The sequence below is a fragment of the Peromyscus maniculatus genome, chromosome 2 (assembly GCF_049852395.1).
Source record: "Peromyscus maniculatus bairdii isolate BWxNUB_F1_BW_parent chromosome 2, HU_Pman_BW_mat_3.1, whole genome shotgun sequence".
Classification (NCBI taxonomy): domain Eukaryota; kingdom Metazoa; phylum Chordata; class Mammalia; order Rodentia; family Cricetidae; genus Peromyscus; species Peromyscus maniculatus.
In genome coordinates, this window is record NC_134853.1 from 43,109,812 (window position 1) to 43,123,755 (window position 13,944).

General features: G+C 38.4%; 1 protein-coding gene across 10 annotated transcripts in view; it reads right to left on the reverse strand.

Annotated features, from left to right (window-relative positions):
• Sntg1 (syntrophin gamma 1) overlaps positions 1-13,944 on the reverse strand; it is a 925,417-nt gene that overhangs the window by 569,274 nt on the left and 342,199 nt on the right. The gene's annotated exons all lie outside the window — the stretch shown is intronic.

The following is a 13,944-nucleotide window of genomic DNA, read 5'->3' on the forward strand; positions in this document are numbered from 1 at the left end:
TTCTCAGAACTAATCACAGCAAAATATGATAAGTAACACTTGAGAGCTATGGGAAATGATTTCAGTGACTCACACATAATTTTACAGACATGTTAAATAATAGATAACCTCTTCAAGGAATATGAAATTTTAGATAATGGAGACCATGACAGAGAGACCACCCTGAGACATAGATGGAAAGACTGAATCAAAGGTGCTGCATTACACAGAGAAATGATGAAAATAATAATTGGGCCAACAGGTGATAAATATGTAGGTAAGCTGCACCACTGCCCCATATGCCCACTGGATTCAGTAACTTTTATGACCCACTCTGCTACCCAAACCCATTGGCCCCTATATAAGCACCATCTACTCCAGTTGGAAGAACAGGTGAGTGACTGGTACCCTAGGTAAACTGCCCCAATCTCCAGGTACCAAGCCAAAGGAGATATCTTATGCCCTTTCCCTCCCATTTATGCCCTTCCCTTCCCAGAAAGGCAGCTGGATGTTGTCCTTAACTCTGGTGGATCTCTGGTGCTCTGGCACAGTGCCCAGCAGCTAGCCAACAGGTGAGAGACCTGCAGGTAAGACACATCAACACTGTCAACATCCACTGGACTCCAGAGCTACTCCAAACATGTGGTGATATATTATGTACCCCCAAATACAGTGTGACCTAATAAACTTATGTGGGGATCAGAGAACAGAGACAGCCACTAGATTAGACAGAGAAGCCAGATAGTGGTGACACATACCCTTAATCCTATCATTTGGGAAGTAGAGATCCATCTGGCTCTCTGTGAGTTCAAGGCCACATTGAAAATGGAGATAGGCAGTGGTGGCACATACCTTTAGTCCCACAATTTGAGATCTCATGTCTTTGCTTGGGAAGGACACACACCTTTAATGCCAGAAAGTGTCATGGTTGGGTGGAGAATGGTATATGAGGCATGAGGAGACAGGAACTAAGCAGCAATTCAACTGAGACCTTCAGGGATGAGGACTCAGAAGCTTTCAGTCTGAGGAATCATGGAAACAGCATCAGCTGAGGAGTTGGTGAGGTAAGGTTGGCTGTAGCTTGTTCTGTTTCTCTGATCTTTCACCCCAATATCTAGCTCCATGTTTTCTATTAATAAAACCTTTTAAGATATGTGTTACACAACCCATTCTGTCACCCAAACCCACTGACCCCATCATCCACCTCTTGTTCAACATTTTACCACATCACCCTCAGCCCTAATAGGCAAAATACTACTTAAACCTGGAGGAACCACACCAGTAGGAAGAATAGACTCCAAAGGCACAAGTAAACCTACCCAAGCCAGAATAACTGTAGGATACGGATCTGCTGCACTTATGGACCCATACCCCATAGACTGCAGCTGAGACAACACTGTGTACCTGTGGACCAGCCAACCACCAGAACCCTAGGCCATTCAAGCCAAAAGAAAACAAAAGAAGAGTAATAAAGTAACAAAAGAACCATTTAACAAAGACATCACAAGAATCAACACCTGTGTCTATAGCTATCCCTTTACCTAGATGCATAAAGGACAGTGTAAGAATACATGCAACAGCCTAAAGGGCAATATGGTACCACCAGAACCTAGTGGTTCTACAACAGCAAGAGTTAAACATCCCATTTCAGATGACACGGAAGAAAATGACCTTAAAAATAACTTTATGAAGATGATAGAGGCCCTCATAGAGGAAATGAAGAGTTCCCTTAAAGATATTGAGGAAAATACAATAAAAAACTGAAAGAAATCAATAAATCCCTTAAAGAAAGCCTTGCCACCATCACCACCCCCTCCCAAAATAAAAGAAAGAAAAGAGAAAAACAGATAAGGCAAATAGCTCAAGACTTGAACATTGAAATAGAGGTTTGGGATGACTTATCCCTAACGGGCTTGAGGGTCAGATGGCCCAAACAAGTAAAAAAGATACTTTCTGAGAGCCAGCCTGGGACTGCCTGATGGTATTAGCAACAGCAGCTGAAACATGATCGGGAGATGACCCGGACCAATGAGAGACAGCCATGTCACACTAACAGATGTATATTCATCAGACCTCGCCCAAGGGTGGGGTGGAGGGTATATAAAGCTTGCCTCTTCCTAAATAAACTGAGCTTGTTGTTTCGACATTCTCCTGGAGTCTGTGTGGTTTGACTCTGCGCCTACTTGGCCCCCGCCCCCAAAGGGAACAATAGCAAGGACCCTGCTACATAGAGGCAATGAGGAAAACACATGCCAAGGGAATTCTGGAAATGAAGAAGTTGAGTAAACAAACAGGAACTACAGATGCAAGCATCACTAACAGAATACAAGAGATGAAAGAATCTCAGACACTGAAGATATGATAGAAGAGATTCATTGCCCAAAGAAAGTGTTAAATCCAAAAAATTCTTAATACAAACCATCCAGGAAATCTGGGACACCATGAGAAGATCAAACCTAAGAATAATAGGCATAGACGTAGGAGAAGAATTACAGCTCAAAAGCACAGAAAATATATTCAATAAAATTAGAAGAAAACTATCCCAGACTAAAGAAGGATATGCCTATGAAGATACAAGAAGCTTACAGAACACCAAATAGATTGGACCAAAAAATGTTCCCTTGCCACACAGTACTCAAAACACCAAGCATACAGAATAAAGAAAGAATATTAAGAGATTCAAAGGAAAAAGGTCAAGTAGCATATAAAAGCAGACCTATTGAAATTACATCCAATTTCTCAACAGATATTCTAAAATACAGAAGGTCTAAGACAGACAATTTGAAGAAAATAAGAGACCACAGATGCTAGGCTATACTGCTATACCTAGCAAAACTTTGAGTCACCATAGATGGAAAAAAAGATATTCCATAACAAAACCAGACTTAAACAAATCTACCCACAAATCCAGCCACATAGAAAGTACTAGTAGGAATACTCTAACCAAAGGAATTTAGCTGCACCCATGAAAACACATGGAATAGATAATCTCAGACCAGCAAAACCCAAAGAAGGAAAACACACACATACTACCACAACCACCACCAAAACCACAAAAATAACAGTTTTACAACCACTGGTCATTAATGTCTCTAAATATCAATGGATTCAATTTACCAATAAAAAGACAAAGGCTAACATAATGATTAGAAAAGCAGGATCAGCCGGGCGGTAGTGGTGCATGACTTTAATCCCAGCACTCCGGAGGCAGAGGCAGACAGATCTCTGTGAGTTTGAGGCCAGCCTGGTCTCCAAAGCGAGTTCCAGGAGAGGTGCAAAGCTACACAGAGAAACCCTGTCTCAAAAAAACAAAAAAAAAAAAACAAAAACAAAACAAAACAAAAAAAAAAGCAGGATCAATCTTTCTGCTGCATACAAGAAACACACCTGAACTTCAAAGACAGGCATAACTACAAGGTAATGGGTTAGAAAAAGATTTTACAATCACACAAACAAAAGAAACAAACTGACATTGCTATTCTAATACCTAACAAAATCAACCTCAAACTAAAGTTAATCAGAAAAGAAGATCGATATTTTATATTAATCACAGGAAAAATCCATCAATATTAATGTAGCCCACTAGGTTTCCTAGTGGCTGTACCCAGCAGGAGGACTGCATGGAAGGTTGATTGGACCATGGGCCTGGGTACCAGGTGACTGTACTAGCAAGGGGGAGGTCTTTTGCTCCACCCCTTGGCATTGTTATAAATAGACCTTTGGAATAAAGTTCTGGGCCAGTGGATAAGGATTCAGGCCCACTTGAGTCTATCCTGTGTTTTCTCTCCCCTCTGTATTTCTAATTCACTCTCTTATCCCTCATTCTCAAGAGTTATTGGGGTAAATAAATGTGGGGGCTGGTCTTCTATAGATGGTGCTGAAACAGGACAAAGAAAGATAAAAACAAAAAAGTTATCATTGGGCTTGGTGAAAGGAGTATAGAGGGTGTTGTGAGCACAGGCATGCTGATAAGGGATTGAAAATGAAGGCAATGGTATTTTATTCTTGTGTATATAGGTAGGCAGTGAAACACTGTGAGGCTGCAGTGTTAGATTTCTCTCTATATAAATTTCTCTCTACCTAATATAACTCTCGGGGGCTGGAGAGATGGCTCAACTCTCTATCTCCCTCTCTCTTTTGTCTATAAAAAATAAGGAAGGTAGAATGGGTAATATAGTGCAGGAAGAAATTTAGAGTTAGTAGGAATATAGAAAAGAAAAAGCTTAGGGTAAAGTAGAAATTTTAGGAAGAACATTTAGCACAGAGATAAACAACTAGACAGAAACGGGGCTATGAATGCAAACTGGGAAGAATCTTTGAGCTTTATGTGCAGATAAAAGCTCTTCTTTGAGCTTATCGTGTTTAAAAAAGGTTCCTATGGAAGCTTTTGGCCTGGGGAGAGCTAAAATGCTAAAAAAGCAGTGGAGGAAAGAAATTTCCCCTTCAGCGGGTACAGATGGAAACAAAAATCCTCTGCTCCATCAGCAGTGCAACACCTTACCCTCGGAATTAGTTTCCTCCAGGCCATAAAGCCAAAAAGTGTAAAGAACAGAAGTTTTGTGAAAGCTTGGTAAACTTTCTCTCTTTGGGGAAAAACTTAATCTGTCTCTAAAAAGCCTTTCAGAACTTTTTCTCTGTTTTCTTTCTGTTAAAGACAAAATCACCTGGAGAGAATTAGTATGGGATATCAAGTGTGACAAACCTCTTAGAACAGCAAAACCTCTCTCTAAGTTCTGTCCTTCTTTCAAGCCAGAAATATCCTCCCTTCAGTGAAGGAGGCAGGACTTAAGTTCCCAAAAATCTCTCTTCTAAGCTCTGTCTTTTCAATCCAGGAGAAAAAGCAGTTAGAAATCCTTCTGCAGAGACAGGCTGCTAGGTAAAGCATTGAGGCCCAGCCTCCTGGCTGTGGCTATGCTGCATGTCAGGGACACTAGCTGTGGAAGGAGCCTGCAGGACAGCACAGGGAGCTATCCAGGATTAAAGTTTTCTTTTCAATCAGAGAAAAGACCTTTCTGGGAAAGAAAATGCATTCAGGTTGCCTCACTGACCCACAGTGAAGCCCTAAGGGTTTTGCATTAAGCAATAAGCCTCAGTCAGAGCGCTGAGACAAATGGACACAGAACTGCTTAGGAAATGGATCAGAAAAAAGATCTAATTAGAGATGTATACCTGTTAAACAGTGGCACAGGCAACCTAAAGCAAGCTCAAGAAAGAAAAATCTGTTTAAAAAAAACAAAACAAAACAAAACAAAACAAAAACAAAAAACAACAAAAAACCAAAACCCTGTAAAGGGAACCGGAAAGTTTGCTAGCATATCCAAAACGCTTTCTGGGAAATGTAGTATCAATGCAGGTTTGAAACAGTGCCTTATATGGTCTAATAGCTGCACATAGAATTTTCGCTAAGAACTTTATGGTAGTTCAAAACAATAATTTAAGCCTCGGCCTGAAGCAAAGCTTTCAGTGAAACAAACTGAAAGTCCTGCTGTAACAGAAACATTTGTCTGAATTATGACACAGGGAAGCTTTTATAAATTTGGGTAAAGGGACAGCCTCTAATTAGGAACTGTTTGCTGCTGAGTGCATCTATGCCTGTATGGCTGAGAGAATTCAGTCCCATGGAAGGCAACTTTGGGGTGTAGCTTTTCTGAAAATGTTACAGACCCCTAGCAACAAATGTTACAACTCCATAGTGACAGTATTCATTAAATCCCAGCATTGAAAGAGCCATTGACAAATTTTGTTTCAAACTCTCAAAAACTTTTAGAATAATATCATGGCTGGCTAAATGATTTGTGTAATAAATGGCCATGTTAGCTATCTTTTCTAAATATCTTCTAGGTATTAAGAAATCTTTAGGTATTTAAATAGATCTATATAAATGTAGATTTAAATAAGATAAGAAATATATTGGCTAAGGTAGTATAAGAAGTCTAGGTGTTAAGAAATTTCTTATAGATGTTGTTTTAATGTTAAGTTAGTCCTGTTATATGTAAAGTGATAATAGTTAAGAAATCTTTCCTTAGACATGTAGTAGTCCTATAGGATGTAAGTAAGACTTAGGCAAGGTTTATAAAGTAGACCTATAGATAAAGTAGTCCTATAGAATATAGGTTTAAATAGGTCATGGATTTAGTTTTTTAAAAACGTAGGTTTAAAATATGTAGGCTTTAGGGCTAAGGATATGAAGAGTAGGTTATCCCAACCTGGAAACACAATATCCATAGCAGACTTGGCAGTTCCAGAAACCACCAATAATAGCAAAAAGCAGCTCCAGAAACTGATAACTTCAAAAAGTAGCAGCAGAAAGTAATGTCTACTGCTAAAACCCATAAAGCATCATAGCTTCCCAAACAGCAGACACCAAGCGCCAGTGAAAGAGCCAGCACTAGCTGCCAGGGTCCGCAGGCTGTGAAGATAAACTATGAGAGAGGCTAACAGAAAGCAACATTTGGAAAGCCCTGCAGAGATGCTGCACTGCGGGAAAGGTGAACAGTAAGGTTGTGCAACCTTTTGAGATGTTACACCAAGAAAAAGGCAAATGGCGGAGAAAGCCCAGCAGTTTGTGTTGCCTCGGGAAAGATGAACACCACACGGACCAGAGCTGTGGTGAACAGGAGAGATGGCAGAGTCCAGACTGCTTTCGGAGGCGAGAGCACAATGATGTCAGTGCCAGATAAGTAGCTGAGACAGCAGGAAGCTGTGGAGGTGAGAACTGTACTCTAGGCTGAACAGCCAGCTTGAGACGCTGTGGGAACTGCTGAGACAGCAGCTCCCAGCAGCAAGATGTGACTGAAATCATGGAGTTGCCCTGAGGCTACATTCGTCATAAAACAGGACAGTGTATGGAGGATTCTGGGACCCAGTTTGCTGAGCACTTGGCCTGTCAACAGTGCAGGAGATGGATTTTCCTTCCAAAGCCAGGGTTGCTGTGGGAAGGCTAAAGTCTCAGTTTATGGCAGCTGAAGTAGCCTTGAGCCCATGTGGCTATGAGGTAAAGCTCTCTAGCCTTTAGAATAGTTCCAGAAGGCTACGGACTGCAAAGTGCAGCGGTAACTGAAAGCAAAAGTTTAAAAGAGACTTGCTTGAACTGAAAAGTTTTGGGACTTAATGTATTTGAAACTGTTTGCTTCAGAGTCATTAACAACTCTGACAGCTATACACAGACTTAAGGGCAGCTGACAAGCCAGGCCCTGACTACAAATGTTCAGAGGAACTTTTAGAAATGGTACCAGAAGGCTTTTTGATAATTTTGAACTTAAGAAATGAAATGGACAGTTATGATTTCATTATAATGGGACAAGTTTTAATTTGCTTATGCATATAGACTCTATCAATGGTGATTACTTATAAAGTGTTTATGGAAAAATGGAACTGCTTATAGAGAAATTTAGGTTTTTCTAACTAGGCTTGAGATTTAAAATATAAAGAAAAGGGATAGTTAATATTCCTCAGTATTTCGTTTAAAAAATACTTTGTGTTAGTTGAGTGAAATAATGTTATGTTTTGTATAGTTCTATTAAGAAATTGTTGTTGAATGTAGGTTTGTATGTTGAGAGTAGGTTTGTAGGAAGGTTGAGAGTAGGAATTATAATTTTGTATTGTTCTGTTTATACTAGAATTATTATGTTAAGTTTGACGCAGTTGCATCAAGAGGTTTTTTTTTTGTTTTTTTTGTTTTTTTTTAAATAAAAAGAAGAGGGACCTGTTGTAGCCCACTAGGTTTCCTATTGGCTGTACCCAGCAGGAGTACACAAGAGGTTGATTGGACCATGGGCCTGGGTACCAGGTGACTGTAATTACCAAGGGGAGGTCTTTTGCTCCACCCCTTGGCATTGTTATAAATAGACCTTTGGAATAAAGTTCTGGGCCTGTGGATAAGGATTCAGGCCCACGTGAGTCTATCCTGTGTTCTCTCCCCTCTGTATTTCTAATTAAGTCTTTTATTCTTCATTTCTCAAAAGTTACTGTGGTAAATAAGCGTGGGGGCTGATTGTCTACATATTAAGCCTCAATTCTGAACATTTATGCCCCAAATACAAGTGCTGCAAGCCACAGGAAAATGTAATGAAATTCAGCCACTATCACAAAAGCTATTACTTAAAAAAGTCAAGGACTTTTCTGTAGGTCAAGCCATGGCTTAAGAATTCTTGGTGATAGTTTAATTTTTGTATGTATATTAGCTGATTCCTGCAATGATTTTCTTATATGCTATGTATGCTTCCAAGAACTACTAACAGTGCACATTTTATCTGAAATAGCTATCAAGCATCCAAGGCCAAATGATCTCCTGAATTAAGATAAATTCATCTCAGAACCTCCTTTCTTATACAGTCTTACTGATATTCACACTAACATTATAGACTCCTAACATTTATCTAACTACCTAAAAATGTAGTTTAAGCACTTAAATTCAGTATTTCTGATATATTAGTTCATTTTAATCTCTTAGCTGGCCTCCTACTTTACCACTTTCCCTTTGGGTTTGTAAAAGAAAGCCTGATGGTCCCTGCCTGAGGAAAATTTTTGTATGCCTTTATGACCCTGTAAGAATTCAAGCCTGGTGATCTTGCTTTAGCTAGAGGACTACTATTGCATGGGTATATAACTGTAAACCTCAGAAGCTAAGAGGGGATTTTGACTAGAGTACTAGATGGAGAACAAGAGGAATGAAATGAAACATGAAGAAAAGCCAGATGGAGAAGAATGAGATTGGTAAAATGAGATGAGAAAGACCAAGATGTGGCAGAATTAAGATGAGAGAATTAAGATAGAACTTAGGTAGAAGGGAGAGCAAATAAAGGTAGAGAAGAATCAGGCAAGAAAGGAGATAGGCATGGGAATAGAACCAAAGCTATGTAGATAGAATTTTATCCCGGAAGAATAAAGTAGATGGACAAAAGAGCTTAGATTCTTTTTTATAATAATTTGTGCCATTCATTAATTCTCTTCTGGACCCCTAGGAAGAAGATTATTAAGGCTGGACCATAATCATTTTTAAGATACAAGGGCACCCAAGTTGTAAAAGAAACAGTACTATATCTTAAATCAAACATCATAGTTACACTAAACCTGATAGATGAGAAGGCAGGAATTAGCCTTGAATATATTGGCATAGGAGACCACTTCTTATTTATAACACCAATACCAGAACACTGAGAGTAACAATTAATAAATGGTACCTCCTGAATCTGAGAAGCCTTTGTGAGGCAAAGGGCATGGTAAATAAGACAAAATGACAGCCTACAGAATAGAAAAAGATCTTCACTAACTCCACATCTGTCAAAGGGCTGATATCCAAAATATATAAAGAACTCAAGAAACATGACATTAAAATACCAAACAATCCAATTAAAAAGTGGGCTACAGAGCTAAACAGAGAATTCTCAAATGGCCAAAAGACATTTAGGAATCTCTCAATATCCTTAGTCCTCAGGGAAATGCAAATCAAAACAACTCTGAGATACCATCTTATACCTGTCAGAATGGCTAAGATCAAAAACACTGAAGACAGCTTATGTTGGAGAGGATGTGAACCAAGGCAAACACTCCTCCACTGTTGGTGGGAGTGCAAACTTGTACAGCCATTTTGGAAATCAATATGGCAGTTTCTCAGAAAATTGGAAATAAATCTTCCTCAAGACCCCAGTGGTACCACTCTTGGGCATATACCTCAATCATACCACAAGGATACATGCTCAACTATGTTCATAGCAGCATTATTCATAATAGCCAGAGCCTGAAAACAACCTAGATTCCCTTAACTGACAAATGGATAAAGAAAATGTGGTACATATACACAGTGGAGTACTACTCAGCAGTAAAAACCAGTGGCATCAAGAAATTTGCAGGCAAATGGATTGAACTAGAAAACATCATCCTGAGTAAGGTAACCCAGATTCAGAAAGACAAACATGGTATGTACTCACTCATAAGAGGCTACTAGATGCACAGCAAAGGATAACAGCACTAAAAACACAGCTCTAAAGAAGCTATGTAACGAGGACCCTATGAGGGAAATATGAATCACCCTGGGAAAGGGAAATATATGAGATCTCCATGAGTAAACTGGGAGTGAGGGGGGCAATAGAGAGTAGGTCGTGAGAGATCAGAACATAAGGGGATGGGATGGTTGAACTGAAACAGGGACAGAGTGGGAGAGCAATGAAAGAGATGTCTTGATATAGGGAGACATGATGGGGATAGGAAAAACCATGGTGCTAGGGAAGTTACCAGGAATTCACAAGGATGATCCCAGTTTAGACTACTAGCAACTAAGTTGGCCTACTTCAACAATCAGATTGGTGAATATCCTGTCATTATAGAGCCTTCATCCAGTAACTTATGGAAACAGATGCAAAGATCTGTACCCAAGCACCAGGCTGATTGATCTTCAGAAGTCCAGTTGAAGAGAAGAGGGATTATATGAGCAAGGGGAATCAAGATCATGGACAGGGAAACTTAACAGATACAACTGAACCAATCTAGTGGGAACTCATGAACCTTAGACCAACAATGGTGGAGCCTCCATGGGAGTGGTCTAGGCCCTCTGCATAAATGAAACAGTTGTATAGTTTGGTCGGCTGAAGGGGCCCCTGGAAGTGGGAATATGATCTATTTCTGGTGCATGAACTGGATTTTTGGAGCTCACTACTATGGTAATGCACAGCCTTGATGGAAGGGAAGGGGCTTAGACCTGGCTGAACTGAATGTACCAGGCTTTGCTAACTCCCCATGGGACATCTTACCTTTTTGGAGGAGGAGATGAAGGGTGAGCAAGATGGGAATCTTGGGGAGAGCAGGAGGAGAGATGAGAGGGTTGGTATAGAAACTGAATAAAATATTTCTTAATACAAAAAAACACCCTCCCCCAAAAATCATACATCATACTCTACACATTAATAAAGGAAGACTTTCAGACCCTACTCTCACCAATGGACATGTCAGCCAGACAAAAACTTAACAGAGAAGTAAGGAACTAACAGATTTTATGACTCAAATGAACTTAACAAGTATTTACAAAATATTTCACCCAAACACAAAAGATTATACCTTCTTCTCAGCACCTCATGGAACCTTCTCTAAAACAGACCACATACTCAGTCACAAAGCAAATCTCAACAGATACAAAAAAATCAGAATAACCCTGTGTATCTTATTAGATCACCATGGGACAACATTAGAATTTAACAACAACACTAACTACAGAAAGCTGACAAATTCATGGGAAGTAACCATCTCTCAACAGAATTACCAGTGGGTCAAGGAAGAAACAAAGAATTTAAAGACTTCCTAGAATTCAATGAAAATGAAAGCACAACATACCCAAACTTATGTGACACTATGAAAACAGTACTAAGAGAAAAGTTCATAGTACTAAGTGTCTAAGAAAAGAATTTGGAGAAATGTCACACTAGTGACTTAACAACACACCTGTAAGATCTATAACAAGAAGAAAAAAACCTCACCCAGGTAGAATAGATGGCAAGAAGTAATCAAACTCAGTGTTGAAATCAACAAAATAGAAACAAAGAGAACAATGCAAACAATGAAACAAAAAGTTGATTCTTTGAAAAAAAAAATCAATAAGACAGACAAACACTTATTCAAACTAACCAAAAGCAGAGAGAGAATATCCAAATTAACAAAATCAGAAATGAAAAGTGAGATGTAACAACAGATACTGAGGAAATGCAGACAATCATCAGGTCATACTTGAAAAAACCTGTATTCCACAAAATTAGGAAATCTAAGAGAAATGAATAATTTTCTTCTTAGGTACCACATACCAAAATTAATTCAAGACCAGATAAACAACTTAAATAGATCTATGACAACTAATGAAATAGAAGCAGTCATTAAAACTCTCCTAACCAAAACAAAAACAAAAACAAAAAAAAAGCCAAGGGTTAGATGGTTTCAGTACAGGATTTCACAGAAGAGCTAATACCAACAGTACTCAAATTGTTCCACACAATAGAAACAGAAGGAACATTACCAAATTCTTTCTATGAGGCTATAGTTACCCTAATGCCTAAACCACAAAAAGGTGCAACAAAGAAAGAGAATTACAACCAATCTCCCTCATAAGTATTGATGCAAAAATACTCAATAAAATACCAACTCAATCCAAGAATACATTGAAAAAAAATCATACAACATAACCAAGTAGGTTTCATCTCAGAGATGGAGGGATGGTTCAATAAAAGAAAAATCTGTCATTTTAATTCATCATATAAACAAATTGAAATAAAAAACACATGATCACTTCATTATATGCTGAAGAGCCTTTGACAAAACCCATCATCCCTTCATGGTAAAAGTTTTGGAGAGATCAGGTATACAAGCAACATACCTAAACATAATAAAGGAAATATACAGCAAGCCAACAGCTGGCATCAAAGTAAGTAAAAAGAAACTCTAAACGATTCCATTAAAATTAGGAATAAGACAAGGCTGTCCACTTTCTCCCTATCTATTCAATATAGTACTACAAGTTGTGCTAGCTAAAGCAATAAGACAACAAAAAGAGATCAAGGGGATACAAATTTGGAAGAAATAAGTCAAATTTTTGCAATTTGCAGATGATATGATAATTATGCATCAGTGACCCTAATAATTCTACCAGGGAACTCCTACAGCTGACAAACACCCTCTGTAATATGGCAGGATACACGATTAACTCAGAAAAATCAGTAGCCTTCCTATATACAAATAATAAACAGGCTGAGAAAAAAATCAGAGAAACATCACCATTTTACAGTACTACAAATAATATAAAATATCTTGTGGTAACTCTAACCAAACAAGTGAAAAAAAAAACTGTATGACAAGAAATTTCAGTCTGTAAGGAAAGAAATTGAGGAATATATTAGAAAATAGGAAGATCTCCCTTTCTCCTTGATTGGTAGGATTAACATAGTAAAAACTGCAGTTTTACCAAAAAACAATCTACAAATTCAATGTAATCTCCACCAAAATCCCAATACAATTCTTCACAGATCTCAGAAGAACAATACTCAACTTAATATGGAAAAGAAAAAAAAACAGGATAGTTAAAACAATCCTGTACAATAAAGGAACACCTAGAGATATCATCAACCCACACTTCAAGTTCTACTATAGAACTATAGTAATACAGTTTGATTTGGACATAAACACAGATATGTGGTTCAAGAACCAAATTAAAGACCCTGACATAAATCCACATGTCCCTGAATACCTGTTTCTTGACAAAGAAGCCAAAATTACACAATGGGAAAAAAGAAAGAATCTTTACTAATCAGTGCTGGCATAACTGGATGTCATCACATAGAAGAATGCACATAGTTCCAAAACTATTGCCCTGTACAAAACTCAATACCTCAATTGGATCAAAGACCTCAATATAAGTCCAGTTACACTGAGCCTGATAGAAGAGATAGGGGGAAATAGACTTGAACTCATTGGCACAGGTGACTACTTCCTGAATATAACACCAGTAGCACAGACATTGAGACTGACAATTAATAATTGAGACCTCCTGAAACTGAAAAGCTTCTGTAAGGCAAAGAAAACAGTAAATAAGACAAAATGGAAGCCTACATAATGGAAAAATATCTTCACCAACCCCACATCTGACAGAGGGCAGATATTCAAAATATATAAAAAAAGTAAGAAACTAGACATCATAATACTAAATCATCCAATTAAAAATCGGGTACAAATCTAGACAGAAAATTTTCAACAAAAGAATCTCAAAACAGAAGACATTTTAGGAATTGTTCAACATCCTTAGCCATCAGGGAAATGCAAAGCAAAACAACTGAGATACCATCTTACACCTGTCAGAATGGCTAAGATTAGAAACACTAATGAAGGCCTATGCTGGAGAGGATGTGGAGTAAGGATGCTGGTAGAAAGCAAAGCTGCAGAGCTACTTTGGAAACCAGTATGGTCATTTCTCAGAAAAATGGAAATCAATCC